Consider the following 12,389-nt stretch of genomic DNA (forward strand, 5'->3'; position numbering starts at 1 on the left):
GCTTCAAGCATTTCCCAACCAGGTGTAAGCTGTTTCATCATAGCTGGAAGAGCTGATGTTTCCATTTCTCTGGAATAGGGAAAGGAGAAGGCTAAAGAAAAGCTAAAGGAATGCAGGATGCACTCTGAGCCTAGGGATCCTAAAAGGGATTTAGGAGCCTAACTAGCAGCACTCCCATTTCACACAGCCTCCAGTGACTCCAGCAAAGGAGTTCTCATCTCAGGACACCTGCAGGGCTCCGTAGAGAGAAAAGCCACATAAGAGAAGGCTCCAGCCATTTCCACCACCTGCACTCAGAGTTCTCTGGGACATGTTCCCCTTTCAGCTTAATATTTTCACCACTCTAGGAAGAAGATAATTCAGGACTTTTGCCTAGAGAATTTTTCCCCTAATCAGTCTAACTGTAGTAGCTAACCCCTAGAATTATTTTCCTCCTCCTCCTCAACATTGGTTTTGGACCAGGACCATTCGAGTCTGATGTCTTAGAACACCTTCCATGCATTTTTCTGACAGACATTAACGGAGCCTTGCATTTCCTTCTCCTGTCTGTGCTGGCTGGGGAAGCCAAAGGCTCAGTCTGTGGCCATCACTACATGATTTTTACATCTGAAAGTACTGAGCTCAACAACCACATTCAGAGGTGTTGAAATGAGATGCACAGAGGCATTTGCTTAATGAGTTTGATGGACCAAGTATGAGACAGGCAGATGGGTTTTGAGGTCTGCTCCTCTAATGGATGAAAAGGTGCTGGAATCTGACTGGTTTGAATCAGAGAGGATAAAACAGACCGTAAAAATGAATCTGAATGAGTGATTGGCCTGTCTTTTTCCTACATAAAAATACCATTAGCTCATTTCATGTGCCACTTGTTATTTACTGAGCAGGTCGCTGGAAAACCTGTATTCTCCACCCAAAATGCTGCTGCTAATGCACAAATGCTTTTTTCCAGAGGGTAGAGTGATGCAGAAGTGGCTTTCCCCAGCATCGCTAACACTTTTGTGGCGGCAAATGTGTCAGGTGGCAGAAGGCAAACAGCTTCTACCAGCACCTGAAACTTCCCAAAGCAGCAGCAGACCCGAAGCCAGCAGAGGTGCTGGTGGCTCTGAGCCTGACTGTACCCTGGGCATGCAGCAGTTGTCCCACCAGCCCTGGGAGAATGAACGTGGGCAGAGCTGCAGATCCCAGCCCCTCACAGACCCACCCTGCCACCAGCAGTCAGTCAAACAGGGAGCCTGGTGCCCATGTCAGTCACATGATGGCTTCTGCAGGACCCAGAGCAGCACCAGGAGCTGCTGTGGGCACTGGATTACTTCCCTGCTAAGCATTGCTGGTAATAAAACCAGCCCTGCAAGACGAGGTCTCTGCTCTGCCCACTGCTCACAGGCAGGCTGGGAGGGATGGACAGGCAGGATCCTGTTCGGTAAACAGGGCCTTAGGTTCCAGTGCATGATAAGGGAACATAAGTAATAAAAATAGGTAGAGAGCCCTCAGGTAAAGGAAGAAAAGTGAATATTAAACCTGTTTGTAAAAATGCTTTTGCTGTAAAATAATCTCTTTCCAGCAGATTGGCAGCAGTTTGTTCAGAAAAAAAACCAAACCAAACCAAACCAAACAAACAAACAAACAAACCCCAAAACCAAAACCAAAAACCAACAACAACAAAAAACCCCAGCAACCTTATGGAATGGACAATTTTTGGAAAGATGATTAAGAGGTCAAAACATGTGTTGGGAAGCAGGATGACAATTACTTAGCCTCAATGCTTGAGAACAGTCTTGAGACAAATTTACACAGCATCCTTCTGAGCAGTCTAAGCTTTCCTTTTCTCATTCTAGTGGCTCCTGTCCATCCCTCCCAAGGCCAGCCATGAACAGTGGAGGGTGACTGAGGAGCAAAGAGGAGAATGGGAAGAGGAACCAGCACAGGGAAAAAACCTGCAGTCACACTGCTGTAACCACTCATTAATCAGTCCTGCCACCCTGAGATATCATTGAAGTCATGGAACTCATTACAGTATTGGGAATGGTGGTGTACTTTGGACCACATTTAGAGGCCTCAAGGCTGGGTGTTGTGACTCTACATGGAAGTGAAACAATCCAACAGCCTTCTATATTGCACAGAGAAATCTACATGAATCACCCCCAGATATCAAGCCAGAGCTGAGCCCTCACATTTGTCTTATTCCCAAGGAAGATTCAGCTTCCCCCTGCAACAGACACACACATCACAGCTTTAATCTCGAGGGGAAGGAGTGTGAGAGACATGCTCCCCTGACAGTGAATGCTGAGGGCTGAGGGAGCATGGGCAGCAGGTGGGGAGTGCTCTGTGCCAAATGGGCTGAGGCAGCCCCAGAACCTTTCCCATGCTGTCAGAAAACCCCTTTTTTCTGACCCAGAGATGGGGCCTCTGAGAGGTGTTTTAAAAACTTTCATTCCATTTTCAGTCTCGTGAGACGGGGTGAGATGGTACAGATATTACAATTCACTCCATCACAATCAGAAGCTAAACTATTTCCTAATTACAACACATTATAAGTGTTTCTTGGCCTATCAGCTTTTACCACACAATGCTGCAAATGCTTCTAAGCCAATCATCCATTAAAATACCCTATGTGGGTCTTGCTATAACACATCTTTTGTAGTTCTATTTCTCCACAATAGCTGGTCTATTTATAAGGCCATCATTTGAAACTTGTTTCCAGTTCCATTTCTCTCTCAAAAATGTCTGTCCTATCACATGGCCTTTCTAAGTCAGCATTTTTTATCTCAGAGTTTGCACACACATGCGCAAGACTATGTGAGCCTTGTCAGGCTTTGAGAATTCTCTACAAGCCCATTTCCCACACTGTGCTCCCCAGGCCCCTCCAGCAGCCCCAAGCTCAGCTCGCTGGTGCCGGCAGTCAGAGAGAAAGCCGTGAACCCCAGCCTCTGCAGGGCAGCATGGGGAAGTGGTGTTATGCCAAGAGAAGCAGGCAGGATGATTCAGAGTTGCTTTTAAACTACAGGCTTCCTTCAAAGTGCCAGCCATCTGCAGTCACACAGGCTGCAAGACAAGTGCCTAGGGGAGACAACTCAGTTTCTTTACTAAATGAAGTGGAAGAGGCACCTTACTCACTCTCACCCGCTCTAATTGCTGCTATTCTCATCAACTTTCAGGCCTGAATGTTGAATAAGAAATAGAGTTCCTATTTCAAAAGTATCCTTGGCTCTTCACTCAGTGCAAAGACAATGTGATATAGAAAAACATCTAAAGCTTTGATGGGGCAGATTGCTGAAGATGCTGATGGCCTCTCACAGAGGCTACAGGGCAGGATGGGTTTCTGTCTCCAGGACACTGCTGAAAATACACAATTTCCCCCAGACTGTTACATTTCAGGTATTCAGAAAGATTAGTGGGACTAATTCAGAGGAGTCTTGGAACTCTTCCCCTAGCATGGGGTAAACTAATTGCTATGAAAAAATTGCTTTAAAACTCTGACCTAAACTGCACAGCAGGAGCCACAGGCCATCCTAATGCATCATTTTTTAATTCCACATCAATGCTAAATGCATCTAGAATTCTGTAGCAATGGTACTTGACCATGACCTCTGTTATTGTCCCAGTGACCATTCACTCATATTTCTTGAGTGAAGAGGCTTCTTTTCAACTTCCAGGATGTGATTAGAGCTTTATCTGCTCTATTGAAAGGGCTTTCTTACAACCTTCTGTTCCAAATGTGGAGAGTTCAGCTCGCCTTGGTTAACACAAAATTGTTATTTTAATTGCTCAGGTTTCTCACAACAAGGCATGTTAATTAATCCTGCTATTATTTTTGTAAACTTTCTTAGAGGGTACCCCGATTAACCCCAAAGCTTTTTGAACTGCTGTCCTAGACAGACTCTTCATACAGCAGTTATTGCACAGAGGCTCTGTTCCCTCTCCAAAGGATATGAGATCAAGGACCACACTCACATGTTTGCTACAGGTGAACTCATATTCAGTATTTTTTCCCAGTGGCCATCCTTTGCTCTCTCTCCCTGTGGCTCTGCCCTGATTTGTGGGCTGGGATGTCCTGCCAGTACCGTTTCCAGTCAGCTGATTTGCATCATGCAAAGGGAGAAAAGGTGAGCTTTGGAGAGCACCCACTGTGCCAGCAGCTGACAATGGTAATTTTGAGGATCATTAGTTAAACAATTTTAAATCCCTCTAATACACACTTTATTCATTATTGTGCTCTCTAGTTGCGTAATATGAAGGGCTCTGAGATACAAAATTATCTATCTTGCTGAAGTCTATACATATTCTGCTGTTTCAACCCAAGTGTTTTCATCAACTAAACTTGTAAATTCACCTCAAAATACGACACTGGGCTCATTCAAATAGATTACATTTCCCTTAATCCACAGTGGTAAGAAGGAAGGAAATTTTCCCCTCTATAATTCACTACTTGATCTAATTCTTTGAGATTTCTTTCAGATAACATAAGCAATCCATAAAATTTGTGATTCTCTACATACATTCAAAACCCAGCAGGTTTAGTCACTGCTGTATTTGCATTAGCTTGAAGCATAAACACCAAAGACTTAAAAGAATCACTATTTGGAGCAGGTAAAAAAAAAAAGGCAGAAAAAGAAAACAGCAACAAAAATAACTCTTTCCCTCTGCATCCTAATGCAAACCTAAATTCATTTTTATTTTAAGGCACTGGTTGTTTTCTGCTGTTAAATGTACCACAGAGGCTATAGGACAGAAGATTACAGATATCTGCCATATTCTATGTAATGGGAAAGAGAGAAATGTTTGAGGCTCTTGACAGATTATTCACACATTTAAGCACCAGCAGAACCAAGATGCATCAAATTTGCAGAATGGGAAAAACAATGTCTCCCTTTCAGAAGAGCTTGTTTCAGTTCAAAGTTTCCTCTCATCTGCAATAATTAAGCAGCAATGAGACTGATCATGTCATTCATATTGTACAGAACATTTGCATCTCCTCAAGTGTGTGAGAAAGTGCTCCAGGAAGACCCTCCTAGAATAAATCTTTTATCCGACTCTGATGCCGTTTCTGTTCTTAGAGGTGAATCAGCAACCAGCTCAGCTCACCAAGCTTTTATTCCTACAGCTGAGGAGCAAAGGCCTGAAGGACATGCAATCAACTCCTCTTAAAGATCAAAAGTAAGAGACTGAGGTGCTCTGGGGCTTCGGCAAAATCAAAGAGCTGTGTTCCCATTTTTGCTTCGTTCCATGTGTCGCCTGCAAGGACTTGGACCACTGCTCCAGCTGGGAGTGGGTCTTTCCACCCAAAAAACTCTTCCCTTAATCGCCACAGGGCAGTAGCCCAGATCAACCTTGCACTTTGTGATCAGAGGCACAGCTTTGTCCCCTTCCACCCCAGTCCCAGGTTGCCTGCTGTCCCCTCCAGTTGCTTTTAGCAGGTTTTACTTTAAAGCGCTTTTTAAACCACTTTTCCCTCAACTGTCCCCCATCCCTGCTGCGACTGGGCAGTTTCCAAATTCTTCTCTTACCCTCAGGTGAGGAACTTGCCTTTTAATCCTAGTCCCTGATTATTTATCACTGCTTTATACTCTTCTGCTCTTAAATCACTGTTCCTTTCCTTCTGTAGGACACAAAATTTGGATTTAAAAAAGCCAAATCACAACAAAACCCCCAACAAGATCTCGTCTTACTCTTGTAGAATGTCTCTAACCTGCAAGCTATGCACACACTGGCAAGTTGTAGACTTTCTCTTTTCTGTAGTTAGGTATTTTGTAACTTTTAAGAGGAAATCAGAAGGAGGAACTGAATGGACATGAAAAATAAAGATCTGCGCCAGCTCATCTAGCTTGGGCTTCTACAGAGCCTATGCTGGGGAAAAGGTGTTACTCAGATTTAACTCTGAATAAATTGCCTTCTGGATGGCTCAAACACCTTCTCCAGATAAAGACAAAGCTTCCCCCACCCCCAGGCAGGATGGTGGTGGTGGCTTTGCAGGAACCTTTGCAGAGGAAATCCACAGCCAGATCTTTCCCTGCTGGGATAGGTGAGAGACAGGACTGGGAACGGGGGCAGGGTGTCTGCAGGAGTGCTCAGGCTGTCTGACTGGGAGCATGTATAAATCCCAGTACAAATCCCAGCGGTATTTAAAGCCCTTAGAGGAGGGGTGTGGTACATGAACCTCAGGGCTACAGAAGGTTTCCCACAATTAAATTCTTTCCCAAATTACTCCACTTCTGGTGTATATATATATATATATATATATATGTATATATATATATATATATTTTTTTTTTATTATTATTTTTTTTTTTTTTTTTTTTGGTGTCTCTGAGGAGTTTGTCACTTCAGAGCAAAAATGAAGGCACAAATCGTATTTAGAACTTTCACTAGATAGATTAGAAACATTAATTAAAACACATTTGATTTCAGGCACGATAATGTTTTCCTTCATTCTGCCATCAGCAGTTTGCTGCCACCTTATCTTTTCCATGAAGCTTGACTGCAACAGCCCTTCTAGCAGAGGGCTCAGTTCCCAGAATCCAGGGTCTTCTGGCACCAGAGGAGGAGCTGGGCCCTTCAGATAGAAGGAGGGGGTGACTTCGCAAGCTGAAATAGCAGATTTTGGAAGGGGGACATTGTGCAATTTGAAATCCTACTCAATAATCACATCTTGCTTCTGTTCACTACTGTGTAGAGAACTCTTTAAAAGTTTTAAAGCTTTATTTAAGAAAGAAAGAAAAAGTACAGGTATTTGAGGAGAAAAAGTTTCCTCAGATTTCCCAAACCTTAAGTTACTGTCCTCTGAGATTGCAGCAGGCTGTTTCCTACCCAGCTAAAGGGAAAAACAGAACCTAAAATAGAACAATAACCCCCAAAGGTCCCACATCTACAAATGAAGAGCAAGAAGCACATGAAGAACTCACTGTGGAGAGCAACTTGGTGGATCTGCCCAGAGAAATACCAGCACTGCTCCAACAGGGGCAAGTCATGAGGAAGAACCACAAAAATTTGTAAAGCAAAGGAGGTTTAAAGGAGGAAACAAACCCAAACCCTATTTCTGGCTGTACTACAGAGAAGACAAAAGTGCTGATCGTTTTTCCAAATGCTGTAATCTGAAGTGGCATTTTCTGTTCATTTTTAATCAAATGGATTGTTTCCCTCCTTAGAATGGTGCTGAGCCTTTTAACATTGCTGCAGATCCAAGACACTGCTAATAAATATTTAAAGTCTCAGAGCTTTAAGTGAAAGGAAGGATTTGGTGGATAATATTTCATTTCCCTTAAACTGTTTATTCACCATTAAAATTGAAAATTTTAATTTTATGGGGATTGCTCAGGGAGCTGATGTTCAGACATTTCCAAAAAAGAAAACAAGAGTCAGGAAGGCTGACTCTTATAAATAACCACCTTGGAAATAAACTTCTGAGGATTGGACATAACTCAGATGAGATTTTCAAGTGTGTTGTAAATTACCCACAGCCAGGGCATAGGTCAAAAGTATTTACTAGCATTGAGCTTCATTCTTCACATTTACCTGGCAGCAGTTTTAAACCTGGAACAGGAAATACAGAGGCCTGAGGGTCAGTTTTGCTCACCTCCAGCCCTGGGCGCTTATTCATTTTACGTATTCCTGTGCTGACAGAGCAGTTTTGGCCTTGCACTAGTGCAAATTATTAAATCCAGGAGGATGAACCCAAACTTTGGTGCCTGCTTTGCACCAGAGAATGGAACACTCTCATGCAAAGGGCAATGACAGATCTTCACATCAGCACGTCCCTTCCAGCAGCAGGGAGGTGCCTGTCCTGTACACCAGTGAAAAATCACCCCTCTGAAGCTCCTCTGGGTACCCAGCTGCCATCCTTCCTGAACTTGCAAAGCACTGCCCAAGCAGTGCAGAGGAGTTTGGCTGCCTCTCCTGGTGTATTAGGCTGCAGATTATTCTTCAGAGCACAGCTCTGCTGGCTCTGAGAACTGGCAAGTCAGAGCATCCATTAGTGAATACTGCTAGCAGGAAAAGCACTCTAGGGCACTGGGTCAGGAAACAGAAGAGAAAACCCAAGTAGGTCACATTCACTAAAAACACCAATTAATTCTTAACTGTTCATCATATCACACATCTCTGATGGTCTGGGGATTTCAGGAGAAAAAGGGCAGTGTCTCCCTCTGGAACCAGAGCCGTGGGCTCACTCATCACATGTGTTGATGTGGGTGGACAGTGGAGACTGTGGAGTCCCTCTCTCTGAATTTCCACTGTCACTGCCTCTGGCAGCAGGTCCAAGAGCTCTGGGAGGGCTCTCAGCATCTCCAGCTGCCTCTGAAGTCCATCAGCTGGAGGGGATGTCCTAAGACCACATTTATTAAGCAGAGAACAAGCTTTGAGTGTCGCTGCTTCGAATACCTGTGACTCAGGGAGCTGGTTGGTGGTGTCAATTAGAGATTCACAGCTTAGAAATATCCCTCTCTCTCCTCTGCACATTCTCCCCTTGGATTTTAGTGCTGACACCACAGATAGTTCTGTTCCTAAAGGGCAAGAAGGCAAATTATAAAGAGCAGGAAGAAAGGGAGGTGGGAAAAGTGAATAGGACACAAGGATGCCCTGAGACAAGGAGAAGATAAAAACTACAGATGCAGTATGATTAAGGGGGAAGAAAAGGAAGTAATAGCCACAAATGTTGACTTAGAAAATGGGCAGAACAACAACGATGAGAGTTATTACTTTAAGCTCAGTGTTAGGTGCAAGAGTTGTGGCTATGGTGGGTTTGGATGTGCTGGTTGAGACTGATTTCAGCCATTTGAGCTATCCAAAAATAAAGTTTGATGTGTAATGTGATCTGTCAATTGAGGCTGCTTTTCTAGTTAACAGAAAAGGAGAGTAGGAGAGAGACACCTCCCTCCCCCAACAATAGGCAGCAAAGTAAGGCACAATGAATCCTCCCCTGTCAGTGAAGAAGGAGTCAAGCTCAGCTGGATGCAAGGCTGGGGCAGGACAAGCCTCTATCTCACACATGTGCCTGGCCTGACAGGGGTTGTGTCATCTCATGCCAAGGCACAGCAGCAAGCCAATTTTTCAGCTTATATTTAATTCAGCTCTTGCTCTGTACAGTGATGTTTGAGCCTGGTGATCTACCTGACCCATCAAAACCTGCAAGAGCTGAGCTTCCTTTCATTGCTTTATCCAGAGTTTGAAGTGGAGATGGTGAATTCTAAATTTAGAGTGGATTCAGCAGCATGCTGTGTCTACCTGTGCTTGCACTCTGCTTTCTGAAAAGATGATGACCAAACCAAATCCAGATTTCCTTTTAATCTGGCCTATTTTAAATCAAACTGCAAAGATACGAAAGCTGCTACTGTGAAACGTGCTGCTCCATGAATTAGTAATTGTGTTTATCTTCCACACTGGGGATTTTTTGCCTGTGTTGCTGTTTTCTTACTGCCATTCAACATGAGGAGCTTTTATTTGAATGAGACTATTTCAAAGCACTTTTACACTCATGTAGAGTCGTGCACTTATTTACTTTCTGACAGTTATTTACTTCCTGTAAATATTTCAGAGCCACAGGACCTCCCAGATGAAAGCAGAGTTTACTCTGTGCTCCTTTTCAGGAGCCTAATTAAAAACAGAATAAAATGGGAGAAATGGAGCTATGTGCTAACTACAATGGATGGATCTAGAGGGAATTCAGCAAGGGAGCCTTTTCTTGGCACAATTAATTGAATCATAAAAGCAGAGGAAAAGTGCCCAGCTCAAAACTGAAAGCCCTGAGATGGATAAGGGGAGGAGAGGCTTTGAGAGATGGCAGAGCCAACACTGCTCCTGTATCACTTCTGCTGCCAGCACTGAAAAGCTGATCCTCGATGCAATTTCCCATCACTTAGCCCACACACCTCCTTTGGCCTAAATCCCCTCCCACAGCACAGAACTGAAGTCAGCAGCAGCATCTCGGTGTGCCTGTGATTCCAGCAGCCCAGAAGCACGAGGCGGAGGGCTCCTAAAGCCCACCTGGAAAGCTCAAGGCATAGCCTCACCTGGGGCAGGTCACTGCTGCCTCTGATGGCCAAACACACCTGAGTGTCTCTGGGGCTACGGGACTTTTACCAGGGCTGGTACTTTCCCCAGGATGTTAATCATTACAGCAGAGTGACAGCACTGTGAGGGACTCCATGGCTGTGCTGCTTTCAGGTTTGCACAATTTCTCACAATCAGAGCTGCAGAAAAAACCAGCAACTCCAAAGTAATCACATAAAAAATAAGATAAAATAAAGATCAAGCATTACTTTCCCTGTTTTGGTTTTTTGTAGAAATAGCTTGTTTGCTCTTGGTTAAGGAAAGATTACTTACCACAGCTATCTAGAGGGCAAGGGCAAATTGCTTCAGGTTTTGAGTAAGGATTTTTCACTTAAAAAAGTGTATTTGGAGACAAGGGAGATTATGAACAATCCCTTAAGATCCTCAAGCCATCAAACTGTTTAACGTTATTGATCAGTGCAGCCAGAGCATATTTTTTTAAAATCTATCAGATTAAAATGGAAATAGATTTCTGGTTCTGACTTCTCACAAGCTTCAGTTCACTTGGCAGCAGAGAGCTCCTCTGAAGGAGGGGCAGCCTCAGGTGAGAGGGGGTGACCCTGCCAGGAGCAAGATGCCCTGTAGCCCTGTCATCTCCCTCTGCCTTGGGCACAAGCACAGGCCCAGCAATCATGTGTGAGATGCTTCTGTTCCAACAAAAAAGAGGATTTCAATAAAAAAGCCCATACCACATCAAACCAGAAGAGACATCTCCTAACAGCTCATTACTACAGCAAGCCTATTTAATAGGAAGGAGCATCACTTGGGTGTTATTTTAAACACTCTTCTTTTGAGAACATTGAACACCAAGTCAAAATACATCCAGATCTGATCGATGTCACCCACCTAAACAACAAAGCTTTCATCTCCAAAGGCCCATGCTGGGGATCGCAATTCTGAGGATTTGTTTGCAAAATAAATGAAAAGAAGCACTTTGCTTTCAAATTAGTGCCCCAGAAGTTGACAGCAATAGTAGTAAACAATAGAAATTATTTGTATTAGTAGCCAGGTTTATTCTAATGATGTTGGCATTCTCTGTGAAGATTAATTGGCAATAATGTTGCAAAAACTATTACACGTGAAATATGCACCATAAACCTAAAATAATTTGACTGACCTATGTTCTAAAGTAAAATATTTACAGTAATGAGATTCTAATTATCCTTTGTTATGGCAGGCCATTCTCTGCACTTCTCTTTATTGATAGGAGATGTATTGTTTCAGCATTTTAGCTCAATTTATTTTCTCACATTTGCATTTCCTTATGCACAGAAAATGAGACGCGATCATTACCTTCTTCACTTTGCATTCAGTTTACATCAACAGCACATTACCTCATCCTAACTCATTTATCAGCCACAGAAATTTGATGACAAAAGCTACTGTCAGTGATGAATAAAGATCATTTCAAATGGAGCAAGAAGAAATAAAATGAATTATACGTTTCAGGACCTTTTGTTTGTTCAAGAAAAGGAAGACAAAGGTACCTAGGTAAGATGGATCTCATGAGGCTGTAACACATATTCAGCCTCTCCTCTTCACCTGCAGCTGCTGGGTCTGTGTTGCACACAGAAGAAACTCCAAACACCATCAACCAGAAATGTCTGTGCCCCTTGCCTCAAAAAGGAATGTTCCTAATTTTCTGGACTGACTACACAGAATTTATGGTTCATAAGCTGAAGCAAAAGCTTTAACCCACCCAAGGGCCACTGTAGCCTCAGAGCAATTAATGGAGCTGCAGCCTGGGAGACACCAGCACATCCAGCAGGGCATGTCCCCGTCCCTGCAGATGGTGTTTGCCAGCTGGTGAGCACCCCCAGTGCCACAGAACACACTGTGGGATTCCCGTGGCAGACCATCCACCTGGCTTTGCTGGGCACTGGAACATCTGGGGACCTTACATTCAAGGGTTACCCAGAGTCAGTAAACAAGCACTTGCACTTTGGAACTATTGACTGAGCTCCGCCGCCCAAACCAGCTGTCAGCAAGAGGTGTGGGCAGTGGGGAGAAGATGGCAAATATCTCCCTCATACTCTCCATATGTCTTCTGGGAGCTTGTCTTGGTGGTGAAAATACAGGTGAGTTCATTTAAAACTGAGCAAATCCCTCACTTTTGGGTACAGACACTGGCAAAGGGACAGTTTGTCACTTGGTAGTGCAACAGCTTGTGCAGTTTTGTGGGAGACAACCGCTCAGAGGCATTGCTGCATTTTATAGCTCCTCTTTAGAGCTCTGGCTCTTTTCTGGGGGAATGAAATAATAGCTTTTATGCTTATTTTATACAGTATGTGTCACAGGGATTAATTTTAAGAATGGATTTTTCTTAGGTATTTTGCATCTTTAAGCTT

This window comes from Prinia subflava, chromosome Z, assembly GCF_021018805.1.
Source record: "Prinia subflava isolate CZ2003 ecotype Zambia chromosome Z, Cam_Psub_1.2, whole genome shotgun sequence".
Taxonomy (NCBI): domain Eukaryota; kingdom Metazoa; phylum Chordata; class Aves; order Passeriformes; family Cisticolidae; genus Prinia; species Prinia subflava.